The sequence below is a fragment of the Nicotiana tabacum genome, chromosome 24 (genome assembly GCF_000715075.1).
Source record: "Nicotiana tabacum cultivar K326 chromosome 24, ASM71507v2, whole genome shotgun sequence".
In the NCBI taxonomy this organism is placed as follows: domain Eukaryota; kingdom Viridiplantae; phylum Streptophyta; class Magnoliopsida; order Solanales; family Solanaceae; genus Nicotiana; species Nicotiana tabacum.
The window spans coordinates 60,941,054-60,963,848 of NC_134103.1; the positions used below are offsets into that span (position 1 = coordinate 60,941,054).

The 22,795-nt window shown below is 35.7% G+C and overlaps 1 pseudogene; it reads right to left on the bottom strand.

Annotated features, from left to right (window-relative positions):
* On the bottom strand, positions 1–2,355 carry LOC107769532 (non-specific phospholipase C6-like; annotated as a pseudogene).
* Between the last annotated feature and the right edge of the window lie 20,440 nt (positions 2,356–22,795).

Below are 22,795 nucleotides of genomic sequence, written 5' to 3' on the forward strand. Positions count from 1 at the left end.
TCGTAATGAAACAGTAATTAATTCGAGCTCACTGAATTCACAGTATTTTCTTAAGGAATTTAATCCCCTCCTAGTACCCAAGGTTATGGATTATTTCCTCCCAGGATAGAACGAATCACGCACTGGTGTAGCGGTACTTCAAACCCCAGTGTTTCAGCGAACACAAAGTTCGGTAGCAAAATCCGAAGCTGAAGCCGAAGCCGAAGCCGAATCCGAGCTGAGCGAGCGACGACGACGGCGCGAGGCTTGCTTTCTTCTTAACTCTTTAAGAGCTACAAGAAGAGCAATTATATATATACCCACCAAAAATCTTTTCCTCTTCCAATAAGGGACAATGTCTCATTGTCAAGAGGGAGAAACTTAAAATTTTTCTCAAAAATTTCATTTTCCCTCCATTTCTCATTCACCCTCATTTTAAGACTATTTCATCTTAAATAACAAAAAACCTCAACAAAAGGTTCATTAATTTACTAGTTGTGGAGTGAGGATCTGGAGGTAAGAGCAGATCTCATGTCAACAATTGCAGACACATGAGCTCCTAACTTAATAGCCTCTTTGCTTGCTCTAATAAATCTTGAAACTGCACCTCTTACATATATTCATTTTCTTTGACATTTCATGCTCAAGAAATGGTCACCATTCAGGACTGCAGCCAACTGCACTACCTCACCTTGACAAGCCTCGAGTTTCATCCGCTTCAGTGTTCCTCAGAGAAGATACGTCAGGGAGAACCTCTGCATATAATCAACTTCATGAATAAAATACCTAAACAGCCAATGAGTAAGCAATAAGTGAATACATTGATTACCTAATTGCTTCCACACTATGATTTCATTAAGAGTATTGTCGAACAATATTTAATAATCAGTATAGTTATGTTAACGAGGAATAAACTAAACATATGTAGGTGGATGCACATGTATGATACCAGGGCAATCACTTCTTGGAGATGACAATTCCCCTACAACATGCTCAAAAGTGAGTGAGAAAGTTGGAGGTGAGATTGAATATCTTCTTTGTTGTTGCAGGAATCGATGAGTGCTGAATTTGAAGCAGGCCCTTTAGGGCTGCTTATTACTGCATACAGAACAAAATGGGACATCACAATATCAGACATCTGAATTAAAATAGAGGTATCTGGGATTCACTTTGAAATGCTTCATTTTGTTTTAATTGTTTAGTGATAAACAAAGGCAGATTACTGGAAGATTTTCTTACTAAATCCATCTAAAAAAAAGCAGGTAGAAATTCACAGCAGTCTTTAGCTACTTCTAAAAACCTATTACAACCGGATTTAACTTTTAAGTTAATTACACAGAGTAACTCTAATTATGTTTAAGTGACATGATAGTGTAAAAAATTAATTATACTGAGATCTCAGTGTATATAGAAGTTAAAATCTTACAACTGGATGCATCGACTATCAAATATTAGCTGCTCTGCTGCTACACACAGTTACAATCAAGAAATTAGGTCTAGAACTAAAATGGATCTTCTCATCTTTCCACAAGGACATGATATCAAGAAATATACTATAACAATGTTGAGCAACAAGGGAAGAGATATTTAAGCTTACCAGTTCCTTTTTTGATCCAAGGGGAGACCATAATAGTGGGAACACGGACACCAAGCCTATCAAACTTGAAGAAATAAGGTGCCATCTGGATTTGGGACATAAACATAAGGAGTCTGAACATGATCATAAAAACCACCATGTTTATCACAAAAAGTGTCTGATTCCACTGAGGAATTGCTCTGAGTGTTTCATAAACCTCCTTCACTAGCTTTTGCCCATTAGCTACATCATAAAATACCTTGGCTCAATCACACTCAAGCTAGGCAAATTCCCATTCCAAGCATCTTTCAAATCAAACTGGTGAAACTTGAATATGTACTTCAATTTCCTTAGATTTCTATAGAAAAACATTTCTGAAAATAAATACCAAAGTCCAATCCATTCTCATGAAGTGAATCAAATATGGTTTTTTGTGGGTACCCGGCCTTTAGCCAACTGCTTCTTGACATGACTAGTGGAGCCATGAATTGAAGAGAAACACCTGTCAAAAACTGCAAATTCTTGAACCACTGAGGCAAAAACAGGCTTAAAACCTTTCATAACAGTATCTGAGAGACATTGTGAGTGCTTGTTCAACAATGAAGGAATGGAACCAGAATCAAATACTTGTTTCTCCAGAGTGACCAGGATCTGGATCCACATACTTAGCATCATCATACTGTTTCAGTATCTTGAGCTGCCTTTATTGAGACAGTGACACCATTTATATTTGGATTCACAGATTTCTTCATCCATCCAAGCAAATGATCAAAAGATCTCTTCTCCAACACTACATTTTTTATAGGCAAAAATATATAGTAAATTTATCTCCTACAAAGGCAAAAGGGTGTCTAGTCCTAGTTGTTGGAAACAGGTATAAACAGCGGAAACGAATAGCCAGGATCACTTGCATATAATATAGACAACACATAATCACAAATTATAATCGAACATAAAATCGATACTTATCTCTTGAAGCGTGACCGCGATCGTGAAAATAGCCTCCAAGCAAGAGCGAAAACGTCCACGAGATCATCCTCCAGTTCCACAGTCTTCTGTTGTGTGACCCGAATAATGCTCGGAATTGGCGAAACTCGTGTGGGCGAGTTTCTCCTAGGAAAACCGTATAGTAAAAACTCTTGCCTCCTTATGGAATAAGACCCCTTTATATAGCCACGTGTTTTAGGGTTTAAAATATTTTCCTAAACATGTTGGGTCTTCCTTTTCCACCAAGAAATATGATTCCATTTAATTCTTAATTATTCGGGCACAACAGGGACTGCAATATTTAATTAACGAGGCTTCCTATTATAGACTTAATTCGAAATATCCGAATTAATACTACCATAATAAATTACGAATTATTTCACTAAAAATTCGCAACTGCACTCCTCAGTTCAATTTCGAAATTCTTCCATTAAACCTTATTTAACTCCCCAGTTAAGATTCAGATACTAATCAGATAAATTAAATTACTAATAATTTAATTTATTGATTATTTCCTTTAGACTTTCGCTTAACTTATTTCATGTGACGGATACAAAATTCATCTGCAGGGTTTACAAATGAAAATTTATAAGCTTTCATAAAGGTGTATCATCAATCTCTAGACCGAGACACGGATTCCTTCAACTAATTATTACTTCGCCAATGTACATTATTATTATCCAATTTACTAGGCATATTGACCCACGAAAGGATCTCGCCTTTTAATAAATCAAAACAATAATAATATACACAGCTAATAATAATTATATCAAGATTAAGAGTACAACTACATTTAATGGCTAGAGAGTTTATTTTATTAAGTTAGTATAAAATACTTATTTCTACTTGGCCCGTTCAATACATACAAAATGTACTAGCACAAGAAGTCGGAATTAAACCATTCTCATAATCAAGATAAATTATATTTAATCTTGTGCTACAATCATTCCTGATGGTTTGTCCAATTCCATCATTAGATTGTGAACATGATCTTTTATACTTATAAGAACCGATAATTTAATCTTTTGTATATAAGCTAAACTCTATACACTAAATCATCTACTATATAAGTAAAGGATACAAACGAATATATTATCTATTTAAAACTTTATTAAAATTGAATAAATAATTATTCCATAATAAATACTATATCCAAACCAAAATACATGGTTAATAGTATATATCCCAACAATCTCCCACTTAGACTTTTAACCATGACAATTATTAGAATATACTATATCTAAATGTATGGTTAATAGTATATGCCCTAACAATCTTCCACTTAGACCCATAACCATGCATCTATAACTTTCACAGCTATCCTTTTGCAAGACTATTAAAAGTCTCTGACAATAAGCTTTTGCTAAAAGGAACTTGCCAAGTTATTTTCAAATGCAATCTTTGTCTAGTAGTGCTTTGTCGTAACTAACAACAACAACAACAACAACAATAACCACTCAGTATAATCCCACTAGTGGGGTCTGAGGAGGGTAGTGTGTACGCAAACTTTACCCCTACCCTAAGGTAGAGAGGCTGTTTCCAATAGACCCTCGGTATCCTTCCCTCCAAGAACTCCCCACCTTGCTCTTGGGGTGACTCGAACTCACAACTTCTTCGTTGGAAGTGGAGGGTGCTTACCATCAGAGTAACCCATCTTGTCTAACTAACTAGTTAGTTTGTCGTAACTAACTAGTTTAGTATTAAGCTATTCAGGGATCTTTGTTATGAAACTCTCCCAAGAGTATATACCAAACTATGATTTTCCTTACTAGTGTCCCATTACGACGAAGTACTACTGATATTATCTTCATTACCTTGCGGTATTGAAATATTAATGACTTCTTCCTATAGTATTCTCTGCTCAACATTACTCCCACTACTTGAAGGTAGTAAATTTTGTCTATTAATGTTTCTCCCAATACTTTAATGCAATGGAACGTCAATTCCGACATATAAAGTTATATGTTCTTGAGCACCTGAATTTTAGATGATTCATTTGTTATTTCTTTGCTTAGTTCCTATAAAACTAGTTTACTTCTAGGAACATAGTTTATTAAATAATCCTATTATAGAGAACTAGTATTTGTACTAACAATTACCTTCTTTTCTTTAGAAAAATAAAATAAACCTCCTTCTATTTCCTTGGATATCCAATAAACGCGCACATTCATCCTTGATTTTATTTTATCCGTTTTCCCTTTCAGTATATATATATTGAACAATTCCATATCCGAACTTGCCGCAGACCGGACTTACGTTAAGTCCACAGTTCTATGGGATCCAAGATACTGACTTAGAAAGAACTAAAATCAAAATGTAATTGCAGTTTCTAAGGAATATCCATAACGAAAAAAGAAATAAATCAGAGTAACTCACCATTAATCTAAACATCTCCATAAGAGTCCTATTTCTTCTCTCTACTACACCACTATATTATGGAGTATTCGGTGTAGACAATTGAGATATAATCTTCTATTTTGATAAGTAACTAATGAACTTTATAGAGAAGTGCTAGCCATCTACAATCAGATCGTAGTAATTTTAATATATTTTCATGGTGCTTCTCCGTATCAAGTCTTAAAATCCTGAAATTATTCAAAGTATTCAGACTTACGGTGCATCAAATAAATATATTCATAGTCCGAGTAATCATTTATGAATATCATAAAATACTCAAAACCACCTCTTACCTATATATTCATTAGACAGCACAATCAAAATTGGATTAGTTCTAACTTATCACCACCTCTCTTTCCTTTAGAGTAGAAATGTCTCTTAATCATATTTTCTTCTAAACAGGATCCATAAGTTGGTAGTGCCACTACTTTCAATGAACCTTAAGGTTCATCATTGACAACTAAAATCCTATCTAGATAATTATGACTTAGACGCAAGTGCATAGATAAGTTTCACTCAATTTTGAAGAACATTTTCTCTTATAAGGTAGACTAATATTGTTCAGTTCAGGAGAGACATTAACAATAACAAGGTCATGCATTCATGTACCACAAGAGATAGAATATTTATGAAGCTCAATAACACAAGAGTTATTCTAAAATAAACTAAATATCCATCTCTTATTTTGCTCAAAAACCGGAATTAAATTCCTTATAGCAAATGGTACATACATGGCATCCATCAAATTAATATCTTATCACGACCAAAGAAAATTTTTGACAAGTGATACGACAAACTACATGAAGTCATTGTGGAGTAGAGATATACAACATTAAATAGATCATAATAAGTCAATTAACACCGAATAATAAAATTTAGATTGCATTCAATATATATACATACATGCATCTCGAATAGCAAATTTCGATGGAAAAAGAGTCATTCATGCAAAGAATATTATATAAAACAAGAATTATACAATCCAAAAAAAATAGAACCAACTCAGATGAAGAGTATACTATTATTTTTAGTCAATTGTATATAACTATTTATACAAAAAATTTTAAACACACTACATGCATATATATATATATATATATATATATATATATATATATATATATGCATCTTGAACAACAAATTTCGATGGGAAACGAGCTACTCATGCAATATACATACACAATGACAGATTATTCACTCCAATAAATTAAAATAGACCTAACTCAGATGGAGAGTATACTGTTAATTTATGCTAAGTGAACATCATAATTAACAACTCTAGTTCCATTGATCTAACATGTATACTCAGATGGAGAGTAAGTACATGATATCAATAACTAGTATTTCACCTAGTGAGCTTACAATAAATTTATCTGATATGGAGGAAGACCTAAAGTCGACGCCTAAATTTACACTCACTTGAAATTAATAGAGGAAGGCCATAGATATATATTTCTATCACCACTTAATCATGGTTGCATTATAATTACAAAGTTGATTCAACGTGTAAACTCAGATGGAGAGTCAATACATGTTATCAACTACTAGTAATTATACTCAGTGAGTTCATAATAAATTTATCCGATATGGAGGAAGACCTAAAGTCGACGCGTAAATTTATTATATCACTATAAATAAATAGTGGAGACCATAGGGGTTAATTCCTATCACCACTTGATCACAACCATGAAATATTCTCTAAGGATTAAGTTCCAAAATTCACAAAATGCTCGTTTAAGCATTTTTAGGAATTTAAAATATGATATACATTCCAACCATATATCAATTCATGTTAAATAAACATGCGTCATCATGTTCCAGATTTAACAAAAATAAGACTGACATAAAAGGAATGACTTTTCATATCCAAATCATATTTTAATCCCGCAAACCGCCAAAAATCCCATCTAAGCGATCCCGAACTGCCGAAATACGACATAATTTATGCGGTGAGTATTTCTTATCAGGTCGTTTCTGATGATCCCATCAAATTTTAAGTCAATTGGAGATGATGATCACCAAAACTAGACTAAATTCGAATAAGTCTTTTTAGGCGAATTTAAGATTCAACCAATGTGATTTACATTCTTTCCATATATCATATTAAGTTAAATCATCATGTGTAATCATGTTCCAGATTTAACACAAATAAAACCGATATAGAAAGAATAGTTTTTCATATTTAAAGCTTATTTAATCCAATAAACTGCTTAAAACCCCATCTAAAAGACCTCGAAACACCAGAAAACAACGTGATTTACTGCATAGCAGTGAGTGTTTATCACCAGGTCATTTTTAATGGATCTACTTCAGGTCAATTAGAATTCGTCAAATTCATGACCTCCAAATCCATGACCAAATTCAGAGATTAACTGTTTTAGGCGTTCTCATGGATTAAAATAAATATGATCATGCTTTCTATTATCCTTATAATTATTCCATGAGCACATGACATTGATTATGTCCTTTCTTTGGGTAAGATACACAAAATATCCTCTTACATCAAATTGTCCTGCCGTTTTATACACATGAGAATCCAAGATATATCTTATCATTATATTTGGTGAAAACCTCAATATCTTTTCTCATTAATTAGTTTAACATCACTAGTATCAAGAGGTAAACCTCTTTGGTATAGATGAAAACTCTACTACTAGCGTAAACTTATCAAGGACAAATTTACACATGGTACATTAAAAATATTCAACGATTCAAATAAATAGACCGTTTTAGTGGATCCTATTTATCATAACTCTCAATCCATGCATTGACATAATCGCACACGTATACACTATTGAGAATTTTCAATGATTCAAAATAAATAAATCACTTTAGTGGTAACTATTTATTAATTAAAAAATTTCAATTTATACGTGTTAATATGAAATAGCACAAGGCTCAGACAACTATTCTGCAAACTCTAAAGAGTTCTAATTCATGATGGAACAGTAGATACTAATAGCACGCCATCATTATTGGTTTATGACTCTTTGTTTATAAAGCCCATGTTAGCCATCAATCTATAATTCCACAGAACCAAATAATGACTTTACTGCCACAATAATTCATCATTAATCAACATTGATTCTTGGCTAAACAATCAAACAAGGCACGTATGCCTAAAATAGAGCAACAATATAAACAAAACAAATCAGTCATCTTACACATTATAGTGATTAAACCCACTTGTTCAAACCACCACCCGTCCATGTGCAATTAATTTGGAAGACAAAATATTATCTTTTCTTACCACAAAAACGCCGCAGCTGCCTTCTACCTTTCCTTTAATAATAAGTATTTCACTACTATCAATAAGGATCTAGCTGCCACTGTTGTAATCTTTGTAAAATAGCAAAACAGTGAATTAAATTCACTTCCATGCCATCGCCGACAAAAACAACAACCAGAGACCCTCCTTTTGTTTTCTTTAGTTCTTTCTAATTAACCACATAGAAAAAGAAAAAAACAATTGCCACAGACACGTTCCTTTTAAGACGAGAACCCTAGCGGCAACGTTGTATTCTTTTCCTCCTCAATCAACAAAAGGAGAGGCAACTAAAATTCACATTGAAGGCCAACATAAACGCCGTTACTTTTGAGAACGAGAACAAACAGCAATTTCGTTCCTGTCTTTTAAAATCACAAAAGCTGATATTTGCAAAACCAGTACATTCTCAACGTAAATCAACACCGAGATATATAATCACATATATACATATCATCTACGTTATCTACTTAGATGCAAGCAGGCTCTGATACCAATTGTTGGGAAACATGTATAAATAGCGGAAACGAATAGCCAGGATCACTTGCATGTAATATAGACAACACATAATCACAGATTATAATCGAACATAAAATCGATACTTATCTCTTGAAGCGTGACCGCGGTCGTGAAAATAGACTCCAAGCAAGAGCGAAAACGTCCACGAGTTCATCCTCCAATTCCACAATCTGAGTTCATCCTCCAGTTCCACAATCTTCTGTTGTGTGACTCGAATAATGCCCATAATTAGCGAAACTCGTGTGGGCGAGTTTCTCCTAGGAAAACCGTGAAGTAAAAAACTCTTGCCTCAATAAGACCCCTTTATATAGCCACGTGTTTTAGTGTTTAAAACCTTTTCCTAAACCTGTTGGGTCTTCCTTTTCCACCAAGAAATATGATTTTATTTAATTCTTAATTATTCGGGCACAGCAGGGACCGCAGTATTTAATTAACGAGGCTTCCTATTATAGACTTAATTCGAAATATGCGAATTAATACTACCATAATAAATTACAAATTATTTCACTAAAAATTCGCAATTGCACTCCTCAGTTCAATTTCGAAATTCTTCCATTAAATCTTATTTAACTCCCCATGTTAAGATTTAAATACTAATCAAATAAATTAAATTACTGATAATTTAATTCATTGATGATTTCCTTTAGACTTTCGCTTAACTTATTTCATGTGACGGATATAAAATCCACCTGCAGGGTTTACACATGAAAACTTATAAGCTTTCATAAAGGTGTATCATCAATCTTTAGACCGAGACATGGATTCCATCAACTAATTATTACTTCGCCAATGTACAATATTATTATCCAATTTACCAGGTATATTGACCCACGAAAGGATCTCGCCTTTTAATAAATCAAAACAATAATAATATACACATCTAATAATAATTATATCAAGATTAAGAATATAACTACATTTAATGGCTAGAGAGTTTATTTTATTAAGTCAGTATAAAATACTTATCTCTACTTGGCCCGTTCAATACATACAAAATGTACTAGCACAAGAAGTCGGAATTAAACCATTCCCATAATCAAGATAAATTATATTTAATCTTGTGCTACAATCATTCCTGATGGTTTGTCCAATTCCATCATTAGATTGTGAACATGATCTTTATACTTATAAGAACCGATAATTTAATCTTCCGTGTATAAGCTAAACTCTATACACTCAATCATCTACTATATAAGTAAAGGACACAAACGAATATATGATCTATTTAAAACTTTATTAAAATTGAATAAATAATTATTGCATAATAAATACTATATCCAAACCAAAATCCATGGTTAATAGTATATATCCCAATACTAATTAGTACAACTTGCTACACTAGAAAACAGAAAAGGTTGAGGTGTGAACTGGGAAAGTAAAGCAACCTGTGAATTTGTTATAGGAAAGAGTAGATGAATATATATAAGAAATATTATTAAGGCTTCAGTGGAAAACTTTGAATTGGCAATGAAATGATTCCATGTGTTAGTACAACTTTTTGGGATGGTACAACTTCAGTAAACATGTGAAAGAAAAGTGGACACCAAAAGAGTAGAATTTTTTACTTGTAAGATTTTGGGTTTGAACCTTAAGAACAAACTTTTTTTTTTATCTCTTTTCACTCTTTCGTTGAACTTACTTGACAAGAATTTAAAATTTTCAAGTCAGTAATATAAATTAACCGAGAAAAGAATAATAAAGTTTGAAAGAAAACAAAAATAATAATGCGTGAAAGAACATCCAAGTTTGAAGTTTCCTTTTGTTACTGTTGAGTCTTGGCAGGAGAAGCAAGAAGTATGGTAAGAATTAAGAAGTCTCCACTTTCCATAATCTGTTCAAAAAACTATCATATTGTTTGCTGCAAATTGAGTAGTAAAAAGGTATATAAAAGACGTGTGATGTATTTTTATAGTTCGCGTAATTGTTTTCTACTCGTTACCATAAATTCACATTGGTAAGGAGTAATAAAAGACACGTGTGATGAGGTAGCAAATAAGGTAATAAAATACAAAAAAATATATATACAATATTCCCAAAATCTAAGCAAAAAAGGAACTTTTTCAATGGGTATAGTTGAAATTCATTGAAAACATATAGATAAGTCAATATACAAAATTTGAGAAAGATTGGAGGTGATTTGGATTGGTTTTGTATCAAAATTCGTAATTAAAATGAGTTCAAAAAATTCTTCTACGACACATGTATCAAACATGTATCATGCATGTATCTCACACACATGTATACATGGATATACATGTGATACACAATTGATACAAATATGATATCTATGTGATACACAAATGATACACAGTGTGATACACATATCATTTTTTTCATGTTCAATTTTTACTTCGAATTTTCAATTCAACCTCAAAACTTCACCAAATCATCCCAAAACTGAGATTCAAGCTCCTTAAGATATACTCAATCTATTCTAATAACACTCACTCAAAAGAAGGTAAAAAAATTGACTTTTTTTGGTTACAAATAGCTAATTGGCTAATATTAGTAATATTTGACTAATATTAGTAATATTTTATGAATTGACCAATTTTTGTAATGAACTACTTATAAATGGACATAACTGGTAGTTTTCCCATTCATATGGTATTGGAGCAAACTTTGTTAAGCCCATTTCTATAACTGTCTCCTCTTTATCTATTGTTGATGTTGTGGGCTTCTTTCTCAATTCAACCCATCGACCGCTCTACGCTTCTTCTCAATTTAGCCCATCGAGTCATAAACTTTGCTTCATGCCACTTCTTATCTCTGTTGAACCTTCACTCTCCTCTCAACTCCAGGCCCACTCTTCAGCCTGTTAGCCTGATCTCTCTTTACATTAATTTCGCTTTGCAATCTTCTAAAGAGAAAGACAAAGAAAAGCAAATCAGTCTACTATTGTGTAAGAATTTCTTAGCGGTTTAAATAGTCTTGAGTCACTCCCCCCAATGCCTTACGGTTTTGGACTAAATACTCAGATTATTTCATAGCTTCAACTATATATTTGTTACTCAATTTTTCAAAGTTAACCTTTAAAAGGTTAAGGGCTAGCTCATTAGATGAATGCACAGCTTTTCATAATTGAGTTGAAGGGTTCAAACTCTATCCATCATATAGTATTGCTCTCTTTCCCCCTCCCCCGATATAATTAAAAAAAGAAAGTTAACATTACAAAATCTTACGAAAGGAGAAAAAAGGTTGGAAACCGACAAACAAAAAATAGTTGTCGGCCCTCGGCTGAAATGATTTCAATTGAAAGAAAAGGCGGGCGGCGAGATGTACTATACCACCGATAGATCTTAGTACAATTACTTTAGTTTTTTATTTTGCTATTCTTTAACACAATGGTTACAAACCAAAAAAAATGGAGGCCATGGAATTTGATTTTAATGCGATCATATTTATAATGTCCGCCGCTGTCCGAACTCCGAACTCTTCAGCTCAAATGATATCTTCTCGGTTTTCAAGGCTGCAAACCAAGTGTTAAGGCTGTCCAGCGGGACGGGCCGTCCCGGTCCCGTCCCGTCCCACTTAATTCTAAACGGAATGGACCCATGTTAAACGGGACACGGCATGGGACGGGATGGCCATTTCATCCCGTTTATCCCGTCCCATTTCGTCCCGTCCCGCCTGTCCCGTCCCGTCCCACATGTCCCATCCCGTCCCGTCCCGCATCCTTTTTTTTTATTTAATTATAGCCGTTGGACAACGGCTATAATTGCAAAAATAGCCGTTCCCAACGGCCAAAAAGGTCATATTTGGCCCCCACCCCCCAAACTTTTAATATAATCCTTCCCCAAACTTTATAACATAATCCCTAAGTTTATTAAATTACACTTTGTAGAATTTCTGTTGTATTTGGTAAGTATAAAACTAATCCAACTTATGCACCGGCCATTAATGAAATGATTGCAAAATTTTAAAAGTATTTTTTTTTCATATTTTCCAAGTTTATTTAATTTCTACTATACTTAACCCATCTTTAAAATTAAGAGATGCAAAGAGACTTGTTCGTAAAATTTATAAGAATTTAGCAATTCAAGAAAATGAACAACCATCTCTCGAAGACTGCTAAGCTAACATATATTCTTATGTTAGATCAATGTTTGATAAATATAAATCTATGGAAACAACAGGTGGTGAAACTGCTCCTTCTACTTCTAAGTCTAGAGTAGAAGTTCTATGGGAAGATATGGATGATATAACAGGTTTTGATTCCTCTATTGATGATGAACTTGATTCTTATCTTAATCAAGGATTGGAAAGTATTAAAGACGAAGAAGGCAACGGACAACTTTTGGCATGGTGGAGGGAGTAAGTAAGCACTCCCATTCCCATGAATTACCTTACTAATGGCCCATTCTAATTACATTTTGAAATTAAGAGTTTGGGTGAGAGAATCTTACCTCTTAGGAAGAAGACCTAGGTGCCTCTCTTGATAATCTTCAAGATATTAAGTGATAATTGAAGAGCAATGTGATGAAGATAAGTTCTCCCTCTAGGACCCCCTCTCTCACTCTAAATATATTAGAAAATATGATCAAAATGGTCCATGGGATGTGTTTTAACGAAATAGGGTCGGGTTTAAAAATCCCAAAATTGAAGCTCCGGAACGGGTTCTGCGGTCGCATATGCGACTGCATAATGGTTATGTGGTCCGCAAAAATGGGGTCCAGAACTGGAAAGAAGCTGGTCTGGTCTGCGGTCACTATGCGGCCCGTAGACCTGGTCGCATAATGCACCACAGAACGGTTCTGCGATCGCATAGTGCACCGCAGAACCTCCCTCTGAAAAATCCCAAGAAGGGATATGCGAAAAGAATGCGGCCCGCGAAACGGTTATGCGGTCGCATAATGGCCGCAAAATTAGGCATAAAAAATGCCCCAGAAATATGCCCCACTCTGCGACCAGTCTGCGGTCCACAGAATAGTTCTGCGGCCGTAGAAATGCGTACTTCTGCCCAATATTTTCCTTCAACTCCCAGTGCACTGTTCAATCCAAAAACTCCGATGAATTTCTACTATTATTAACCTCTACGCCTACTTTGGCATCACAGAATCCAAGTTTGTTTTTTAGGAAAACTTTTACGGGGCCTTACAGTATATCATGTGATTACATTTTGGGTTACAATTATAGCTTGATACAGCCTGTACAGACTTATACAGTGTGTAGATACGAGATTCGGGTCTTGTAATAAATTTTGAATATTTGGGTCCTGAGGTTTACGGACTAAGTTTGAAGTAAGGATCTTCAGTTATGTTGTGTTGTCAGGCTTATATGGATCTTCAGTTATGTTGTGTTGTCAGGCTTATATGGATTGGGATGACGTGGGATCACCCATGGGTATGCTCATGGTGAGTTTACACAATGATTGATGGCTTTGGAACGACTATTAGCATGTTCGAGGACGGACGTGTATTTAAGTGGGAGAGAATGTAATGACCCGACCTGTCATTTTGAGCATTTTCATTCAATTAGGTGGTTTGAGGTCATGAATAGCTTCGTATGGGGTATTATGACTTGTGTGTGTAACATCGGTTTTGGTTTTTGAGTGATTCAGAATTGATTTGGAAGAATGATTCTCATTTTAAAAGCTTTAGGTTGGAAGAGATGACCAAGTTTGAATTTTGAGTATTTGACCTCGGATCGAAGTTTTAATGGTTCCGTTAGGTCCGGATGGTGATTTTGGACTAGGGCATATGCCCGGATTTGTATTTGGATATTTCTAGAAGGTTTTGGCATTAATCGGCGAAAGTTAGCAATTTGAAGGTTTGGAATGTTCATAAGTTTGACCGAGAGTCTGTTATGTCATTTGGAACTTGTGTACAAAATTTGAGGTCATTCCGAGTTGATTTGATATGGTTCGGCACGAGCTTTGAAAGTTGAAAGTTCATCAAGTTTGATTTGAGGTGTGATTCGTGGTTTTGATATTGTTATGTATGATTTAAGGCCTCGAGTAGGTCCGTGTTATGTTTTGGAACTTATTGGTATATTCGGACGGGGTTCCAAGGGGCTCGGGCGAGTTTCAGACATAGTTCAGATCATTTTGGAACTAATTGGTTAATGAGGGTTTCGGCTGAGTTCTAGTGTGACCGCACCTGCGGAACTTTGGGCGCAGATGCGGAAGGCATAGCGTAGAAGCGCAAAATGGAGCTGGGAGTAGGATTTCATAGATGCGGAATTTTGGTCTCATCTGCGGAAGGGCAGATACGAGGCCCTTGGGTGCAGAAGCAGGAAGACATGCAAAAGCGAGTTTTTCCTCGCACCTGCGGTTGCACAGAAACGAAAGAATTTCCACAAGTGCGAGAGGTCGGCTATGTAGTATTTTTTCGCAAAAGCAGAACTTTTGCCGCAGAAGCGGCAGGTGGTCCGCAAAAGCGAAATGTCTAGGCAGAAGCTTATAAATTCGAGGGTTTGTTCATTTTGTGATATTTTGAGTTGGGGACTTCGGATTTGGGCGATTTTGGAGGTAATTTTTACCAAATGGATTGGGGTAAATATTTTTTACTCGATTTTGATTATATTCCATGATTCCATCTTCAATATTTGCATTTGATTGATGATATTAAAAGAGAATTTTGGGAGTTTTTGTCTAAACTTTCCTAAGGTGAATATTTGAGTTTTGAACATCGATCGGAGTGAGATTTGAGTGAAACTAGTATAGTTGGACTCATAATTGAATGGGTTATCAGATTTTGTAGGTTTTGGTTAACTTTGAGCGATTGATTAAAGATTCGGCCTTTATCGTTTGGGTTGGTTTCTTTTGGTATTATTTGATGTTTTGAGTTGCCTTTGGTTAGTTTTGAGCCATTCAGAGGTTGATTTGCGTGAGATGGCATTTTTAATGTGTTGTTTGGCTTGCTCGGTATTTAATTTGACTTGTTCAAGGTAAGAAATATTTTTAAACTTGGAATTTAGGGTAATTATCCCTAGGAACCATGTTATTTGGGATGTGTTGAGGTGACGCACATGCTAGGTAATAGGAGTGTGGGTGTGCACCAGGGTAATCATGATTCAAGTTGACTTGTAGACTAGTACCGGACTTGTTATGCTATCCTATTTTGTTATATCCGTATTTTTCGTACTTGTTTGATTATTTGAGCTGTAATTCATGTTAGAAATCATGTTTATGCTAAGTTCTTATTCGATTGAGACCTAATGAGGTTATTTATATTGTTTTAAGTTTTCTGATTTAACTATAATTATACACTCAGTTATTGTTCTTCATTTGCATACCATATCTCAGTCTCTAATCATCGTTCATTGTTACATAGCATGTTATAATTGATTTTCCATATGTGGAGTTATTGGGCTGAGTGGTATGAGATAGTGAGCCCTTGATACTTGAGAGGTTGATCATTGAGGTGGGCCTTAGAGCCGTGTTGAGAGTGTTAACTCTACATGAACTGTTGTATTACTTCAATGTGTCAATCTGTGCTTCTGTGGTTACTTGGTAAATTGATTTTCAAGATTAATTTACTGCGATCAGTCATTATCTCATACCTTGTTAAGTTGTTGGTAACATAACAATTTTAAATAAAAGAATTATGAACATGCTTAAGTTAAAACTCGTCGTTTCATTTGGTACTTTTTTATCCTTAATAGTGGTCATATTTTACTTTAACTGATTTCTCAAATTAAACTCCTTGCCCTATATGATGTTTTTACTTTACTTAAAAATCGTTATCATGTTTTACTTTAAAAAATTGAAAATGTTATTTTCTCATTTGATTCCCTACTTTATTCAAGATTGTTATTATGTCTTATTGTATATAAATAAATCTCTCGAACATTTTATTTAGCATTTGACATGGATACAATGCACATGGTAGCACATGAACTTTGTTGTGTGAAAGTGATCTGAAAAATGTGGGCACGAGGTGCCATACGTGTAAGATTTGGAAGTTATGACTTATGATTTGAGATTAAGAGGAGTGGTACTTTGGGTAATTCTTGTTGTAACTCGTGCATTATGAACGATTTGATTAATTGAGTTGTCATCGGTTTTCCTTACTTGACCTCATTCATATTTCATCTGTATACTAACTAAGTTGTTGTTGTATTACCTGGTTATTTCCGGTTTCCATTTGTGCTTCTATTATTTCCACTGTTGGTTATTAATTCGTGATCCTTCTGTTGTTGGTCTTACATCAATGCTCTCTCCATTGTTAGCTTTACGTTATATCCTGCACAGGTTTACATGTCTGGTAGGTATCTTGACCTGACCTTGTCACTACTCTACCGAGGTTAGACTTGATACTTACTAGGTACCGCTTTGGTGTACTCATGCTACGCTTCTGCATATTTTTTTGCAGAGATCCAGGTACTTCTGATCTAATTGGTTTTAAGACTTATGTCGGTGCGGCTGGAGACTTCAAGGTATACATGCTAAACGTTCACAAGCCCCGAAGTCACCTTCTGTTGTCTTTTATTTCCACTATTTACTATTATTTCGTAATAGTGATGTACTTTGTGTTCCTAATTGCTCTTAGAGAAGCTTATGACTTGTACTACCGGTTCTGTGTTTGTATGATCGATGTTGGCTCAGCTATGTTGTATCAGTTATTATTTAATGTATTGCAATTAAATAGTTAAATTTCAGTAATAATCAGCATATGTTAGGCTTACCTAGTCTTAGAGATTATATGTCATCACGACATTCTAAGGTGAGAAATTTGAGTTCGTGACAATAACTCATGACAGTGAAGCAGTGGAACAAAAAGATAGCTGGAAGATTAAGAATGATGAACTTCTACCCCTAGCATTGCTTATTCTGTTACAACTTTGAAAAAGGAGACGTGGGAGCAGTAGGATAGTAGTTATAAAGATTGGGGATGTCCATGCTTTATGGGTTTTTTTTTTCTATTAGTAAATATCTTCCCTTATAAATACTTAATTACCATAAAAAAAATGACCTGTTGTGCACTTGGTATGGCTGTCCAACAGGACGGGAAGGGACGGGACAAAATTAACGGGACGGGACGGGACGACATTTAGCCGGGATGGTGGCGGGACGGAAATCTCTAGAGTGTCCTCCGCTAATGAATGTCTATGATCTCCGATTTGAAATCTTGCAGCGCTAAAAGCACTCTCCGATGCTACTGATGATGCTTGAATAACAAGGATATCTCGGGCCATTATTGAAAGTGTTGGAAAGCCTTGGAAAAATTGTGAGCTAAAAATGATAGAGAATGGGTTGGGGAAAGATGGAATCTTCCATAAAAAGGGGCTTAAAACATTGATGCACACCTAGTGTTTGATAATATGCTCAAATGAGCTAAAACCATGTTCATATTCCTAAATTTTGGTTCAATTTTATTATATTGCTAAAATAAATTGAAGTTGCTAATAGTCCGGAACATCTTAGAGTTTTAAGAGTCTCAATTGAGGTATGTTGGCTAAACCTCCTTCTCTTTATAATCGAACCCCACGGTGTTCATGTAATTGGAGTAAGCTCTTGATCATTATAGAATTGGCGATTTCTAATGTGTTTGTGTTGAATGATGTAAGTTCAATATTTATTATAAAGGCTTCATCATGTTATCTTGTTAGTGGAGGATGTGTTAAAAAATATGGAATATATATTAGAACTGTTAAGACTTCATGTCAAGATTGAAATAAAGGTTGTTATGCCAAATTGTATGAAAAGCCTCTATGTACCTAAGACTCTAAAATTGCTCATATGTGGATTTAACGTCTTGAATGGGAAGCCTTATTGTTGTTGATAATAGTAATGTTGGAATATGGAAAAGAACTTGAATTATGAGATATGGCCTAGCGCCAAGAATAACTTTATAATTTGGGCCACTCGTGCCATTGTATTGAAAGTATGGGAAAGAAATATGAATTGAGATGACAGATTGAATATGGGTGATGTCTCAAATGAGATGGCCTAGCCGATCAGGCCGAGATCGGATTCTGTATAAGAACACGGTGGTATTGTAGACGAAATTGTGAAAATGGTTGATGTCTCAAATGAGATGGCCTAGCCGATCGGGTGATCGGACGCCATGTCGCACACATGGTGGTACTGTGCTGGAAATTATAATGAAATTGTGGTAATGTGTCAAATGAGATGGCCTAGCCGATCGGGCCGAGATCAGACTCCGTGTAAGAATACGGAGGTATTATGAATTGTGAAATATCGGTACTAAAGGCCACCCAACCTAATAATATGAAAATTGTCTTGAAAACATATATGATCCTTAACCTGTTATTTTACTATTATTTGAAGCTATTATTAAATTCTTGACTATTCCTCTTGTATTATTATTCATTCTATTGAGTTGGTGTTTAGATTTACATACTAGTGCTATTCGACGGTACTAACGTCCCTTTTGCCGGGGGCGCTGCATCTTTAAATGGATGCAGGTGATTACATAGCAGACAATGTTGATCACAGATAGTGCTGCATCCTCTTCTCAGCGGACTCGGTGATCCCCATTTCATTCCGGGGTCAAGTATTGTACCTTTTGTTTATATTGTGGTCACATTTTGAGGTATAACCGGGGCCTTGTTGTCGGCACCATCTTTACTCTCTTTGTATCTTTAGAGGCTCCGTAGGCACTATGTGGGTTGCATATGGGTGTTGGAAATGTTAAAAAAGTATATGTTGTGTTTGATCACTTGTACCACTTAGACTATAAGAAATGTGTATTTTGAGACTTAAAGGCGCAATGACTAATGAAACAATTTAGGACTGTATGAATGAGCTTCCTACTATATAAGTAATGAAATCACGTCTTGTCTTGATCATGGGTGAATCGGATAGAAAGTATCTAAAAGGCTTGCTCGGCCGGGTTCACTCGGTTGAGTTCCGGTCGCGCTTCCCGAGGTTGGAGCGTGACATATACCCTATAACGCAGATACTCATAGAAATATCTTCCGTCCACAATAGCTGTTCACTAACAAATCTGGTGCCGGTAACAAACCTCATATCAAATAAAACCTTGTTCTAGACCTTAGTACACTGGCAATGATGAATGAAACATGCATAAACTCATAACCACTTACAAGATCAACTAGACGTGGAGCTCTCTGGACCAAACAAGAACCATAGCCCAAATTCTAAGTATATTAGTGACATTACTCTTCCAAACATACCGTAATTAAATCCGATAGTACTCGTTCTAGGTCCAATGACCTCACCTCATCAAATACAAGCTTCTCTACTGACATGCCACACCAAATACCATCTATAGCCACGCGTCATGCAATCCGCGCACCTAAATAAGCAACAACTCAAATGTACCCAAAAATGAAAAGATAATCAAATGAGAGAACCATCCCGTAAGATCAACAGATACCACCACAAGTGCAACACCATAAACCCATCACATAAAGGAGAACCAAGACACATGAAATATACCTCAAGGATCATATCCCAACATAACTCTATTACAGTGCGTGATCCAATCTAGACACCGGTCTACATGAAATACCCAGAGTCATAATGCTTAAAATAAACAACCATACGAAGATTAGCATCAACCATATGAAGTGCATGACCATAATCATGGAGGAACAAATAGCACAATATACCAAAAATTGGAAGACCATAACCAAGGCGTAACCATTCAACACCCCAATAACTATCTCGCTCGAATTTCGCCACACTGCCCAAACAGAACACATAGTGAGTGTAAATAGTCAACAGTCCCACAACCCATTGCAGCATTGAAGAGAAATACATGGAATCCAACTGACACGAAAAAGATAAACTCTAACCGATGACACATCCTTCACAATAGCTGTGCCGAGTAAACAAATCCGACCCGGTGTAGAATACACATCCTCATTAGGCCCACCAATGGCCCCCAAATCATCTCGGCCATCCACAAATAGGGAAATAACCCTCCAAAAGTCCATAATACTCTAACCATAATACATAATATTAATTTTCTAACTTTGGCCATACCTTCACAGTCCGCAACCAAGGAACAATTTGCCTCTAAGAACTCCTAGCCTCCAAATCCTTAGAATATCGAAATCACCATACCCGATCCCAACTCGACCACTTAAGTGACTGGAACATACTTCATACACAATCATTCCATGAGAAATACTTCCATAATCTTTCCGTGCCACATAGAAAAATCTAAACATCATTAATTGATCAACCAAGCGAGTACTGCAACACCAATGAAGCTTCTGTAAGTCAAAACACAGTGCGCCTTCTGAGATGTGCACCCTTCTCAAGTAATACCAGGTAGTACTAGCATTCATCTAAACATTTGAGACAGTCCATGCTTTCTAAAATTCATGTCCTTCCCTTCAAAACTGAACCATAACCTTGTACATGCAAAACTCAATCCCACACGACGCACTACCTCTAACATATCATAATATGAAAACACCAGAATCCCATTATCAACTCTAAGTTACAAGCAGGATACAAAATCAGCCAAAAACCTTCCACTTGATCTCATCTAGGAGAAAAATCACAATGCCCAACAAACTCCCTACGCCCATAGAAAATATCCATCTCTAGCCATGGTAGGAATCATCGAGAACTCTTCGAAACTCATTAGCACAAGACCGGACCATTAAAACTGAATCCCTCTAACTCAACCAAGTCACGCAGATCGCCAAGCCCAAGAGTATTGCCACAAAGAACCTCTAAAGCCTTACCACCTTAAGAACCAAAAGAACCGATCATATCCATTAATATGCCGATCTAAACCACTACCAAACCAATCTATTTCTTTGAGTTTCTCTCGACTTGCCTTCAATCTAATACTTCTCATTGCTAGTACTCTACGATCCTTAACTCAACGCTCACTAGAAGATATCCTTGCATGAAACCACGTCATCCTAAAGCCCATAAGCCATTATATTCCCTCTTAAGCATCCAATAGTACCACAACCAAAATGCCCACTATGAAGAGACCTTATGTGAATCAAATGATGTTTCCTTAGCCTCTCTAATACTGAAATGTAGAATCCATAATGATATATAAATACGGCGAGTCTCGGAACAATCCAATGCAAATCTCATATTGTAGTCATATTTAAATTCGGGAAAAATCCTCAACTGCCACATATGAATGTTGAACTCATTAGAACCATTGTCGAGAGTCATCCACCCTATTATAATCTCAAATGCACCGCCCAAACGAGCCGAACGATCTATGCTCCATTATCACACCAATACCCAAAGAAGTAACCCCATCTCAACACAATCGAGTAAATCCCTACTCCACAACCACTATGTAATCACTAAATATTCCTGAGTCTGAACTCGTCAACAAGACATAAGAATCTATACCATCCTATAAATGAACACAAAATACCCCTCGACATGCACATAACTCGAGACCGTATAGCACATCAAGACAGAAATCAAACACCCAGTTGTCCTTTTCACATCCCAAGCAAATCTTTTCGTCACATCAAAGCCATCCGAACACATCCCACCAACCACTCACCAAGTCATAAATCCTACTCTTAGGGACACTACCGGACAAATAAGTCCAAAAGCACATTCTCTCACAACTGAAACCACCGAGCCCAAGATACGGTTAAAACCCCTCAAGTCCTCCAGACTGGCCCATCACTAAAAGATAGAGAACACATTTTGCACCCCATCCATGGAATCACAAGTCGTCAGTGCAGAGTTGATACCGAGCGCTCACATAACATACGGATGAGTGGAAGGAATTCAAAGAGATATGTTTCAAGTTAAATCAATGTTGCACGATAAGGAAAGAAATATGAGAAGTTTATCCTAGATGTCCTGTAGCCTCTCGAAGATAGGTATGGACGTCATCATATCGATCCGCAAGACTCTACTAGACACTTGCTTATGACTCGTAGAACCTATGAACCTAGGGCTATGATACCAACTTATCACGACCCAAACATCCATCCAATCATAATGGCACCTAATCCAACCCGCTAGGTAATCCAAATAGCATTTAACACAACTCTAATGAGAATAATAAGAGCCAATGAGTAAAATAACTGAAGTTCTATACAAAATCCCAAGGATTGGTAGCACAAGTCATGAGTTTCTAAGACTTAGAATTTACAAACCAGGTACGGAATAAATACATCATCTATTTGAAATATAA